The sequence below is a fragment of the Lissotriton helveticus genome, chromosome 2_2 (genome assembly GCF_964261635.1).
Source record: "Lissotriton helveticus chromosome 2_2, aLisHel1.1, whole genome shotgun sequence".
In the NCBI taxonomy this organism is placed as follows: Eukaryota; Metazoa; Chordata; class Amphibia; order Caudata; family Salamandridae; genus Lissotriton; species Lissotriton helveticus.
In genome coordinates, this window is record NC_136060.1 from 51405209 (window position 1) to 51419609 (window position 14401).

At 48.8% G+C, this 14401-nt stretch overlaps 1 protein-coding gene across 4 annotated transcripts in view; it reads right to left on the bottom strand.

The window, feature by feature from the left end:
* Positions 1 to 9399, bottom strand: part of FAT1 (FAT atypical cadherin 1) — a 318166-nt gene extending 308767 nt beyond the window's left edge. For 3 of the 4 annotated variants that reach the window (XM_078678099.1, XM_078678098.1, XM_078678096.1), the window contains exon 1: positions 8856 to 9399. The gene's annotated coding sequence lies outside the window, so the exon portion shown is untranslated. Of the gene's footprint in view, positions 1 to 6501; positions 7838 to 8855 lie in introns of those variants that run through there. The other variant, XM_078678097.1, reaches the window with a different exon arrangement.
* Positions 9400 to 14401: the final 5002 nt, after the last annotated feature.

Here is a 14401-nt window from a genome sequence, read left to right on the forward strand (position 1 = left end):
AGACCCAAACATCAAGTTCACACCATATTTTGGTGAAACACAGATCCTTCAGAAGGGTGGAGAGAAGTTGCAGAACCATCTTTATTCTGGACAATTAAAAAAGTCAAGACGCAATATTCTTCATCCAAGTAAATGGTTGTGGTCCAGGCAAAACATTAGTCCATCAGTACAAAATCAGAAAAAAATCGTCCACTTACTAGTTCTACCCACCAAGGGATGGATGGTGTATAAATATAGCTTTGAGCAGCAATGCATTTGAGCAGTCAAAAATAGAAAATAACAGAAGGACAATCAGTGTAGATGCACTGTTGATGTGGACAACAAATCGTTGTCTCCATCACTAGCAGAGATGGAGAAAGAAAGCAAGAAGAAAAGTACAGAAAGTAGATAATTTACCAATTCCTGCTACAGATGTGACATCTGATGTCTAGTTGGGGAAGTTATGCTCCAATATCGCAGCTCCCACAGGGTAATATAATAAACGAAAAAGGAAGCCGATGTTACATCAAAATAAAAATCTGCAGCAAATTCAGTATCTGAAAGTAGGGCACTTGGCAAGGAAGCACGAGTACAGAAGCTAAGCCATTACACCTGTGTTCTAATGATTAATGTTTAATCTAATTTAATACGTTTGTGGAAACACCACAACACAATCCTACATCATGAAAGTAGAATATTTGTTCAAATAACGTTTTTTGAGGGACTATTCGCTTGAAAAAACAAATTTGGAGGGGAGTGAGGGGGCTTTCACTCACATATGAACTTCTGCAAAGGTTACAAGTTATATAACTTTGTGCAGTTGCACAGTTCGTGATCAATGCTAAAATTCGCATTCACTGGGTGCTGCCCAACCAGAGTAAGTAGAACCTTTACACAAGGAATGTTGTGCCACCACTTGGCTGAATCCTCGTCCTCCTCACGCTTTGCCTTTTACCAATGTACTTATACGGCACCGTATAAATGGAAAGCTGCGTTTGGAATAAAACCTAACCAATCTAATATTGCTTTTGCTGTCAGTCATCAATCACAGAATGGGCTTAGAACAGCATGGAAAACCCGTAACCCATCTCACTGAGGACGCTGACCATCACTGCTTCCTCAGGGATGCAACAAGTGACCAGCATCCTAATGTTCTGCACGAAGAGCCTGACCAACAACCTTCAGTCACAAAACACACCAAATAATGACACTGGTGTTTCCAAACGCTCCTTTCACTTTGAGTAAGTACATGTACACAGTTTAAGTGAACTTCTGAGAAAACTAGCTTCACATATAGCCAGAGGGATGCACGACAGAATCCGGCATGTTTTAACCACCCACGCGTTTGCAACGTAGTCTCTACCCGAATGCAACGATAACATGCGTTTTTACCACGCAAGTCATTACAACGACTTGCCTAAGGGGGAGCTGGACTTTGGAATAGTACAAATTACGTACTATTCCAACTCCAGTCTGCGCAACAGTAGGGAAAGTATTGGACTTACATCGCAGTTGGTGTAGTGACTGTGTTGTAAAGGCTGATCATGGTAATGACTCCGCTGTAAAGGACATTTCCCTACCCAGTCACAGGAAATAGTCAGTTTGTTTACCTCAAGGGTCAAAACGTTTTGAGTATGCAAAAGATATAAAATGCTACATTTGTGTGCCCAGTACTTCTAATAGACATTCAGGGATTTAAAGAATTGACTGCCGTTAATCTATCTATAATCCCAACTGTCATGGGGGGATTTTGCATAAATAAGCTACTACTTTTTGGTCTGGAAGCGTTGTATAATAAATGAATCCTTCATTATGTTAAAGTATCATGAACGCTACTTAAAACGTAGGTGAGCAACACCTGTGTAACTGTGAAGTTCATCACAGATGTTGACCACCTAGGAGCGTCCATTTTAGCTTCAGTGGAGCCAATGGTTAAAATGGTGGTGGGGAGGGCTCCACACCTTAATAGAAATTTCCAACCCTAGGTCCACCATTGAACAATCTGTACAATGCTGGGTGGAAAAGATCTCTGGCTTCCAAACGATGGAAGATTCCACTGGGTTGACTCAAAGTACTGTGACGTTCGCTTGCCAGGTTAACAGGCATAAATTCTCTGCCGGACACGAGGACACACTGTTAACTACTGGGCTCCATGGAACCCCACTTCCTTGAAATCTAACTTAGCCATCAAATCCACCACACACATATACACATACAGACATACACTCACATATATCTGCTCCAAAGACTCCCCCCCCCCACTGAAGGAAGGAAGCGGCCGCACTCGCGTGGTGAGTCAAACAAAATTCAATTTATTTTCGCACTAACAATATTTATTTTTTCAAGTTGCCATTATTGTAAGTTGAATTTACAGGGTTCAAAGGATCCCACTCCAGAACCAAGGAGGAGAAGTCTTCCCACTAGCAAAGCTTTGCTCATGGTGGAGGCATCAGCCCTCCTGAGACAATGAAACGGCTGGTGAGGGCTTTTTTTAAACGAGTCTCTTAGGATTTTTACATGAGCAAATGAAATACTATATAACATAAACCTCTGGGGTTATGATCTCAGATATTACAGAGAACGAAGGGAACCCGTCCAAGTTACAAGTAACATTTTCATATTAAATGAGGCGATGTGTGACCTCGAGGCTGTGTGTCACCGTAATAGGTGGCTTTATAAATCAAATAAACTAGGCTCCTTTCTAGTTAACTTAAAAATTAAAAGTCTCATTCAACTTTAGTGGGCCCAACATGTGACTTGCTGGTTACACATTTCTGTAGGTCCATGTACCCGCTGTGCTATAATATAGGAGTGAGAATGTGTGTATTTTGTGCTGCCTTGTAATTCCGCTACTGAGAACAATGTGCTCGTTAAAACCAAAGGGTCATAAAGAAAGGATGACAGACAAGCAACCGCACTTTAACCCAGAACAATTGAGCAACGGCCAATACCGGCAGCAATAGCGCGTCCACACTTCCGGACCTTTGTTGAATCGCTTCCTGTAAGCAAGTAATCCTCACAGGAGAGGTTTAACGGTGGTGAGCTAGCAGTCCGCCTGTCCTGCGGGTCTTCAATGAGTGCATACCGATCTACAGGTTCAAATACACATTGGGGAGCTGGCAGACTGCCTGTTCCGCAGGCTTTTCATGAGTGCATGCAGAGGTACAGGTTCAAGTTCACACTGGTGAGCTGGCATCCCGCCCGGCTCTGGCTTTTCATGAGTGCATGCAGAGCTACAGGTTCAAGTGCACACTGGTGAGCTGGCATCCCGCCCGGCTCTGGCTTTTCATGAGTGCATGCAGAGCTACAGGTTCAAGTGCACACTGGTGAGCTGACAGCCCACATGTTTCCAAGGTTTTTCAGTGAGTGCAAACCGATCTACAGGTTAAAGTCCTCCTCACTGGTGAGCTGGCATCCCGCCGCTCCTGAGGTTGTCAGTGAGTACATGCAGATCTACAGTTTGAGGCTCCTCAATGAATCCATTCCGATCTACAGGTTAAAGACCTCATTGGTGAGCTGGCACTGGAAGCCCACCTGTCCGAGGTCCATTAGTTGAAAACGAAGAGTAGAGTGCGCAGAGGTGAGCTTGGAATCAGCCTGCCTCGGAGGTTCAAATAGTGCATGCCGATTTACAGGTTGGAGTGGACGGTGGGGAGCAGCTGCCCCGAGGTCCATACAGGGCCCCCGGGGGCATACCGACGTGAAAGGCCAAGCGCCTACGAACTGCAGAGACAGGCCACGAGGGAGGCATGCGTGCCCGAGGGCGGATCGGAGGGGAGGCCGGGGAGAGCAACAGAGACGGGAGAAGGCTGCAGTCGGGCACCGCACTTCATCTGCAAGGCACTAGAAGAATGCTAATTCTTCCTAAAGAGTAACAGCACTGACCCTGCCCATAACCCCCGGCCCCTCAGTACGTGGGGGGCGCCATCCCAATAAAGCAGCGGTTCCCTCGGTGACCACGTCACAAGAGACCCCCGGCCACCACCTCCCCCTGGGGGCACCGCCGCAGTTTGTGCGTGACCACCGACCATCTGCGGGGCGGAGCAGGGTCGTGTGCTCTTTTCGGGGTCCCCGGGGAGGCGGTGCAGGAGTACAGTGGAAGCAGCTGGAAACAATCAGGGCTGGAGAGTGGAAGCAAATCAAAGAGAGGGGCGCCGCCGACAGAGGGCGAGCACACGGGGCGGAGGGGGCCTGGGAGACGGCACAAACAAGCAACGGGGGGCAAATATCACTCGGGCAGCCTGAGGAGGGGAGACACACCCCAGAATGCACAAGAGTATGGGGCATACCAAGCTGGAGGGGGAAACGGGACCTCTTCTTGGGAATAGAGCACACAGACCAGCGATGCGCACCCTTCAGCAACACAAAACTGCCCAACAACTGATGCCACGCTGCATACACGTACACCACAACTTTAACAGGCATGAGAGAAACTTTCTGTCCGAGCCCTCAGCTTTAAGGACACCGTCCCCAGAAAAGATAAACACACCCGACGGAAAAATAGAAAAGGAGTAAGAGAAGAACACGACCTCGTGTAAACAATGGTGCGCTGGCGGGTTTCAATAGCCCCCACCCCTTGCTGGGGAAGTTTGCTCCGCTCCCCGATCTTTTCTCCCTGCCTTTCCTCGCTGACAAGAACCCTCACCTGCTCCCGGGCGGAAGGACAGGAGGGCCCGGTCTTCGGATGCCCTCGCATGCTGCTGCTGCCGCCCTCCTCCGCTCGGGCTCCTTTCTTTGCTCGGCCCGAGTCCCAGTTCCAAACCCTCCCGGATCCCTCCGCCCCGGGCAGCACTGGGACTCCACACCCGCCGGGACTACTTTACTCCGCCTGTCAAAGTGCTCGGGGATGACACAGGGAGCAAATCCAAGCTTTCGAAGAGCAGCCATCGTCCCTGGAGATACTATCCTGTGGGTGAGCAGCCACCGGCCCCAGCACCCACTCACCCACCCCCCTCCCCCCACACACTCTACCCGGAGAAGCACCCACAGCAACATACAGTCTACCGGAGGGGCAGTCATTTGTCCCAGCAGAACATTAACTACCCGAAGCAACAGAGATAGCCACAGGCCCTAGCACAAGGAAATCTACCACAGGTAACAACCAGCGGCCCCAGTACAGCACACACTACCGTGGAACGCGACCACAGCACAATGCACTCTACCTGGAGCCGCAACCACCGATCACAGCACAATATACTCGAGGCCACGGGTATTATGCGCAGACGAGGGACAAAATATGGGACACGGTTCACTAAATTATGCAGCAATAACAGGCACATTATTCGGCGTACTACAGCATATTTTCTGACAGTATTGTTTTGATATTTTTCCACTTGTTAATACTGTCTGGGCAGAGGTTTGCACCTCAGTTTTACACTCACACAACAATAAGCAACAGAAAGGTGGGCAGACAACTTTTGCAAAGACCCATCCACTGGGCTGCAACAGGTTTTCCTGTGGTTTTATAACGTTTGAACCATTTGAGCTTAAAACAAAAAGGTTGTTAAAACTCTGCAAATTATGCAGCAGAAGATGAAGATTGTGGCAAATACCAGATATATAATTATGCTTAAAAAGACTTGGGCCGCACAATGTCATAATCCCAGTGGCCCTAAATATACTCGACCATAAGGAGCAAAACAGGTACTAGCACAAGGTAATCTACCGAGGGTACCAACACCACCTGCCCCGGTACAACACAAACTCCCGGGAGAAGCAGTCACAGGCCATACACGCAACCCACTGAGTAGCCACCGACCCCTGCACAATACAGTCTATCAGGCCAACCGACTAAATGCCCCGATATACAAGACACTCCCCTGTGGCACTACCATCAGTTCCAGCACAACGCACACTACCAGGGCAAGCAGCCACAGTACAATACCCTCTGCTCGGAGGAGCACCCCCCGTTGCCAACACAATATCCTCTGCCAGGTGGTGCAGGAAAAGCCACCGACCCTCGCACAAGGTACTCTACCTAGGCGAACAAGCCCCAGCACATCACAGGACCAGGAAAAAAAACAGCCAAATGACCAGCACAATACAGTAAATCCGGAGGACCTGGTGTGAAGGCGTTGTACACAGGAGGGCTGCGCCCCCAGCAGACACTACAGAGGGCAAATCAATAGCCCCTAAGCATACCCTATACCCTTCACCGAAGAAAACTCTAGCACACAATAACACAGAGAGGAGCATTCACCGACACTAGCAGTGCCAGCACCTCCCCCACACACCAGAGGTACAGGCATATGGACAAACCAAACTGCACAAACAGCAGGCCAGAGCGGCCGTCACCGTTCGACCCTAACCCCCCTCCCACCCGAAGACAGTGCTGCGCATCCAAGGGCTCGCACCCAGGGGGAACAGCCAGCGGCGCTAGAAGACGGCCCAACTCCCAGGCAGCTGTCAGCCTAAAACGCTGAGTGGGGGCGGGGGGTCAATACATTTAACATCAAATCTACTCTGGTGCGTCGAGGGACGCTTTTCTCAGCTTCCTCCTCCCCTCAAAATATAAACACTCACCTTGCGTTTTAACAATTTATAAATAACATTTGGCTTAGGGTAGGCTGGAAAATATTTATCTCATCCATGAAAAAAAGTATAAACATCCGCCAGAAGAATTATTTCATTTGCCTACATCATCCCAACGAAGTTGTTCTACAATGAAAACCCGGAGTGGGTGCCGTCTCCGTTTTTCATCGCCTGTGGCGAGGCGATGCGTGTTCCAAGTTCATTATTTCGCCTTTTCGATGCTGGTCATTTTGCAGACCCTGCGGTCGGTGACCTCCACCTATGTGGCGTCTACAGTGGCAGCAGAGTGCGGGGTGAAGTGTGCCCGGGCGCCCCTCAGCAGGGAGACACCAAGCACCAGCCCGTCGCACAATCTACCCTGGCGCTCACAAGTTAGAGAGGCCCACATCTGCTCCAAGGGGGGAACAATCCCAGGCGAACTGGAAGCATCACACGCCAGCCGCCTCCGCGCTCCTCTGGAAAATCCGTGTCCGATGCGCACAGGGGCTGCGGCGGGAAGAAATCTGAAACCGGTGCCGTACACTGCCGCTCTGGAGAGGGAGGGACAAGTGTAGCCGAGAATACCTAAAGCCCTCGCCGCGGAGCTCCCCTCGGGAGATGGTGAAGCTCAGGGGCCCATGATACCCCGCAAACAATCCGCCACTGGGATCAAGCACTAACGGAAACAGCAGCCACGTTCACAGAAGGATGGCACGCGTAAATATCCCGAGCACACTGATCCACAGCATAAAGTCCGCCTCCAAAAAACTAAAAGAAAGGGTAGAGTGAGTACATCCAAGCTAAAATACAGTCTGATTTACAATCCAAGCATTCTCCCAAGGCCGGTTATTTGCATGATGAGGGCTCCGTGCGGTGTTCGCTCAGCAGTCGGAAGTCATCGACCCTTGTGTCTTTCCACCTGCAGGGTGCCGACTGTGCTGATGTGTGTTTACGGAAGGCGCCGATGAGAATCCCCCCCCCCCCCCCTCCTCCTTTCAGGGTGGTAGGGAGCGGTGGAAAAGTTCCCAGAGGGTCCATTTTCTGTCAGAAACCTATGAATCTTCGCTGGTTCTCTGGGTATGTCCCACGAAGGCAACTTTTATTTTCAGCCATCGTCTTTGTTTGCGTAGCATCGTCTTGGATGGTGCACGGCGCTAACTGTACCAAACATTCCAGGCATAACATGCATTTTAACACCGAATGTGATTGTCACAAGGCATTGTTAAACGTAAAAAAAAAAAAAAAATCAGCACCCTGTGCAGTTACAGGCTCAAGTAACAGTTACTTTAAACGCAGTATTAAAGGGCATGCATTACGTGTACGTATTGTTTACAACCTCCACACCGACGACTAACACATTTAACAACTTAATTTAGCACACGTCTTTTGCACGTGTTACTTTATTTAAGAGCATTTACTCCAACAGGAATATTATCTGTTGTGTATCATGTCGCAAATAAAGACGCATTTTGAGTTAGATTAATGCAATTAGAGTTCAGGTTACACTGGACAAAGACGTGATCTAAACTAACATATAATTAACTGTGCATTGTGTTGGCATAAGACACATCATCTTAGAATTGACCCCTTCTTCCCCTTACGAAACACACTGGCCGCTTGTGATTCACAGCAATCTCTCGGCGCGCCTTGTGCTTGGGGTGTGTGTTGCCGTTTTATCACATAGTCTGGCACACCGCAGGATGAATGTAACCGCCACCATTTACGGTAAGGAGCGCCATAGGCCGGAAACGGCAGAGGTACGGTCACTAAGCCCTTGGCTTCAAGGTGCACACCCTCTAAAAGAACACAAGAAATAACCCCCATGCATTCGCCCCGCAGACAAGGATTGTGGGGGCAAAGACGGCTACTCGGGTCTGGTGCAGATAAGCAAATGCCGCACTCGGCCCAACATGCATGTGTTTAGGATGCTTCCGTAATGGGGCAAAACAAGTAATAATCATGAGTGTGTAAGCGAGAAATCCTCAAGGTGCTTTGCATGGAAACAGGCTTCAGTCTCCAATCAAATAAACCAATGCCCAAAACGCCTGCGTTTCAGCTTCCTCTGCCTAGGGGGCGCAACAATTCCACCTATCTACTGTCACATACCGCACTTTTTTTCTGTGTTGCAAGTTTGCACTACAGTAGGGGGGAAAACAACTGCAACTCGTTTTTTTTTTTTACTTTACTATTTCACGATATTTACTTAGCATACAAGTCGCCCCCCCCCCCACACCCCACCCCACCCCACCCCAATTCTCCACTCGAATTCACACACTATTTTTCGACACAATAAAATGGAACTAACGTGCGGTGAACTTTCTGCAACAAACTACCCCACGAAGATCGCTAAAGTTGCACAAACTCACCAGGCCAGCTGGATGCAGTGCTGCCCTGCTCAGAGCCTCCCCCCGGACCAGACAGCCGCCGCCTGTAGCCAACAAGCCCCCCCTCGGGCTTCTTCCAGCGCACCCCAAGCTGAGCTCCTCCAGCCCCGCGCAGCGGCGCCACACATGTTAGGGAGACCGCCGCGAGCAGGCAGCGCCTGGGTGATAGCGAGGGCTCCGGCCGGAGAGGAGCGAGGAGGCGAACCAGCGACCCAAGTTCCTAAACATGTCCGGGCGGCGAGCGAGGCTCTGGTGGCGTGCGTGGCTCTTGCCTCGCGCTCTCCCTCCTTCCTTCCCTCTCTCCTCTCGGCTTTCCTCGGGATCGGGGGGAGGGGGGTCCTCGGCGCGCGTCAGGCCCCGCCGCCCGCCTCCTCGGGCTCAGGTTCTTCAGCTGAAGCTCCCCCAAGCCTGCGCTCTCCACGCCCACAGCCCTCGGGATCCCTAAACATAGGTTGGGGTGCGCACCTTTCACTCCCAGATCCACTTCCACCGGAGTTCTCTGAATGGGAGGCGCCGCTGGGAATGTGGGAGGCGCCCAGAAGCCCGGTGGAAATGAGCGGGGAGGAGGTCTGCACGCCCTGTGATGCGCCGCTGCCCCCGTGTTCAAAGTGAGAGCCGTGCAATGTCACGGAATACGTTTCTCTTCAGCCGAGCATGAGGTACTGGCCAGGGAACCTCTAGAGGAGAAATCGCTTTCTCCGACTCTCCTCCCTGCTAATCAAGCACACTGAAGTATGTCGGCGCTACGATATTGGGTACTCCCGATTGAAACATGTTTCACGGTTTGTAGTAGCAGCTCAGATTTTTTTTCTTCTGAATTTATAGAACTCTTTCGCCAATGCGAATATTTCGGCGTAGAGGCTGGTAGGATTTGTCAACATGCTATTGTGGGGAAAAAAGTAGACGAAATAATTGATGGTGTTTTATTGCATTGACATTTGTACGGGGCTTCCAAACAAATTACGAGACTCTGACTTCTTCGATATAGTTGCATTAGAAAATATCCTGTATATCTAGCATCTTTAGCTTTCGCTTATAGACAGCTTTTAGCTGTCTACAAAGACCACCTGAGGACCATAACAAACAGTGGGGTTGCTTACCATTGTTGTCCTGTCATGTGCTTACTTCTTATTCCATGCTTGCCTTCCTCTTGTGTTTGTCACTCCTTTCTCGCATGCCCATTCTACTCACTGGCTAACAGGTATTCTTCTAATACCCACATTATATGAACGACTTTTGCTTTGAGCATTCCACGAGAGAGCATGTCTTTTCGTGCTCTCTCTTCTGCTCGCCATCAAATGCCTGCCACGTGTGCTCAGTGCAGCTACCTCCTTATCCACGCGCCCTCTCCCTCCTCTACCTCTTCACCCTCTTAGTACTCGCCCACCTACCCCGTGCTCGGTGTTTCTCCCTCTCCTACCTTGTTTGTTCATTCCCCTATCCCGTTTAGTTCTTCTTTTTTTTTTTTTTTTAATTGCCTCATAGAGAAAACATCTCATCCATTGCTCCCGCTAACTCACCATTGGTTCCTGCCTCTCACTCATCCACACCCCTCTCATTCATTGAAATAAAGTGTCTTTCTATTTTATTTATGGGCAAGCATCTGCCATTTGCTGCCGAGCCGCTGTACTGTGAAAAAAGCGCCTTTAGGCAAGTAAAATACATTTTTTATTTACAGCTAAAGTGACATCTTCTAGATAGGATCGGTAAATAGAAAATAAATAAATAAAATGGCACCTGCGTAAGTCCGTAGGTGTGTGCATGGTGATGCATGTGCTAACATGTCCTCAAGCAAGCGTGGTGTTCCTATGGAATGACACATCCATTATTAGTGTTCTGTGTGCGTTTGAGTCTTCACAGTTATATTTTCTAAAGCGCAATCTAGGCCATTGGTAAAAATAGGTGGCGGAGCACCATAGTGAGAAATATGACATAAATGGCAAATCTCTACGCATGCCAAACGGGCACTAAAGAGGCATAGGGATTGAATTATAACAATGTACAAAAAGTAAACAAAGTCCTATTAGGCTCAACGAGAAAGGGAAACACATAATGTTTCTATGAGTATTCCTATTTCAAAGCCCCCTGCCCAGCTAGACAGAAGGGAGCAGTAAGAGGGCTGAGTGAGAGTTCAATAAGGCTCAGATGCAGAGGGAGCAACCATGAAGCTGGTGTTAAGTACAAGAGAGACAACGAGTTGTGTGCTAGGGAAGGAGCAGGTTGGAAGGTCTGGTCAGGGGAGGCGCTGACTACTGCCCAGACTGTTCTGTATAGAGGGATGAAAAGCCCACCTAGTAATGTGTAGCAAGGACAATGCCTGGCAAAACATATCCTACACAATTCGCAAATATATATATATTTTTTAAACCAAGCCCACCACAGTGTTTGCCTCCCTACTCCGACCTTGGGGCGCATAAAATACCCAAGACGCAATAGGCCTGAATGGTTTTAAACAAACATTTGTAAGCAGTCTGCTCCTGAATATTTCGGCATGGTGGGTTTTATTTTGGACAGCATATAGGAGATGTTATCCACCGAGTGTCTACTGCCTCCTTACACCGTCAAGATGTAGCATGTTGAGAGTGATACAAAGTGGGCCGGTACAATGGAAGGAGCAAGATGGAAGGCTCGGTACAAAAGGGGGTGGTGATGGACGGAGCATCTGAGTCCCCAAGCCATGCCTTCCCTGGACCGGAAACAAGATTCCGAGGACCGGTTTCTGGCATTCCAGCCGTCTTCAGCCCGGCTTGCTTGAATCCAGTGGCAAAGTGAGCAAGGGACTCACGTCTGAGCATACCCTGCCACACTTATGGCGGCCAAAGCGGTACAAAAGGGGGTGGTGATGGACGGTGCATCTGAACCAATCAAAACACTCACACCCAGTCAAAAGATCTGGGTTTTATCCATCACCGTTCTTTAGCCCACTCTGCCACCTCAGTTCAGACATGGCTATATGCAAATTAGTCTGACCCTGTGCCTTATGGGAACAGTCCAGCCCGAACTGCCAAGCCATGCCTTCCCTGGACCGGAAACAAGCTTCCGAGGACCGGTTTCTGGCATTCCAGCCGTCTTCAGCCCGGCTTGCTTGAATCCAGTGGCAAAGTGAGCAAGGGACTCACGTCTGAGCATACCCTGCCACACTTATGGCGGCCAAAGCGGTACAAAAAGATGGAAGGCTCGGCCAGGGATGAAGCTGACCACTGCTCTAATCGGCCAGCAGGGAGCACCAGGAAGACCACATAATAACAAGCAGCAAAGACGAAGTCTGGCGAAAGAAACAACACAACACAGTCCACAAATATGTCGTAAAAACTCAGGTATTTTAAAAGTAAAACTCACTAGAGTGCATAACTCCAATAGTCCATGAAAACACGTGGACCCCTTATAGATCTGACCTATTGGTCAGGGCTTTCTCAGTTGTTGCTCCGCAGCTTTGGAACTCCATCCCAATTGAGATAAAAACGCTACCCTCAATTGATTTGTTCAAAAAGGAACTTAAAACTTGGTTCTTTAGGAGGGCATATCTTTGATAGAATGCTGCATGTAGTGACGAGCTGTTATTTTGATATAGGCGCCTTGACGCCCATTGGGCAAAGTTTGCGCTCAATAAGAATCCTTTCATTCATTCTTTCATTCATTGTAAATAGACTTTAGAAGCAATCTACTCCTGCGTGCATCAGCACAACGAATCTTCTGGCAGGCATTGTGGGGAGAGCACTTGGGAGGTCGAGGCTGTTCAATGTCTCCTTCATTCTTGAGGCTGTCAAGATGGCACAGAGAGGGAGAGAGCTCCAAGCTCTTAGGTGCAAAGAAAGGAGCAGCAGGGAAGACCCGGTCAAGCTGAGAGCTGAGTGCTGCCTCAGTTGGATGAAGGTGAGCACCTTGAACTTCCCTGCCCATTGTGCTTTTTACTGCCTCTTGTGCACTGGCCCCACCATCCTCGTCACGTGGAGTCCAACAAGTGTCCCTATCATTGGATGTCATGGTGGCATCAATAAGATTCCTTCCAATCTGACCCAGACAGTAAGCTGCACTCAGTAAGAAGAAGCCCCACACTAACTCTAGTCTCACAAAAGTCCTTGCAAAGGTCTGCACTAGGCTTCTGTAGCTCAGGAGATATGGGAGCCCCCAGGCTCTCATGTGTGCACCCCAGTCTAATACATTAGGAGCACTGGCTTGGCTGAATTAGTATATGCATACCAACATTGAAACGTGTGCATTCAAGACAAAAATGTGTGTATTTGTATAACATCAAAGCTGATGTTTAGAAATAAATGATTGTATTCCCAAAATATATTTAAAGCTGGTTATTGAGTGATAATTTAAAAGGCAATGGGGAGACTAAATACCATGATTTATTAACTTGTTGCCAGAGGCATGGCAGTTATGGCTGGCCATACCGGGCATCAGGCATTTCCCTGGAAGGTGAAAGGGTGGGGGCCGGCTTTGCAGTGGTGCTGCAATATCGGCCCCAGTAACAAAAGTGCTTCACACTTGCAATGGCCCCCCGCTGGTCCAAAATAATTGACAAGACTGCTTTGGGTTCCCAGTCCAGCCATGATGTCTGTTATGTATATACAATGATAAGGCATTTCTGTTTGATAACGCCTATTTCATAAACATACTGGCAACCCTGCTAGATGAAATGAGGTGATCACCATTGGTAATCTTGCATGAGGTGGCCATCTTATCTGTTGTGGTCACAATCACACTAGTAATATGAGTAGATTCTTATGACTTTCATAAAGCATAGGTAGCTCTTATTACAGAAAAAGGTTGGCGACCCTCTCTACACCATACCTAGCACCAGGGCTTTAAGTGGGCCGGGTCTCACTGGTGCTGAGCACTGGCAGTTTTTTAAAGGGGGCCTCAAAACGGGGCTTTATTGGGCTCTGTTTTGTGCCCTGGCACAGGTGGTCCATGTTTTTTCCAGACTGCAGTGACAGCAGGTACATCGATGTGTGCGTGCTCACACTGCTCACTTCTCACTAGAGGAGAATTTACGGCAAGACCTCATGCCAGGTGAACATTGTAGGGGGAAGGGAAATTCTTTAAAGAGTAATTTTCTCTCTTGATTTCCCTTCTCTTTTTGAAACTCATGAGCAGCAACGTTGCCGTGGTGTCGCGAAGGCTTTAAGTGGAAGCTTTTTAAATATTATATACAAGCCATAGTTGCTGTTATTTATGTTATGCAACTAACAACCATTGGCAAAGCGAATAGTCCTGACTTATTGTAGGTATGATGTTACTTGTTGAATCATATCTGGATGCAATGACAGAAACAGCAAAATACAAGTAGGGCAGTGCACTATGCTAAGTACAGATGTTTAGCTTACGTGTTTTTTAAGCCATGCCCTTAACCTTGCCAGGTAGGTCACTCCCCCCTCCGCTGCAGCTCAGCTCCACCAGAGCCTTGCACCCTCGGTCTCTGCTGCCCATTCCTGGGCGCTGTCTTTCCTCGCCGCCCGTGCCCCTGCTCGCCGTTCCCGCCGCTGCTGCCCCTGCGGCCCCGCCCCTATTCGTTAATC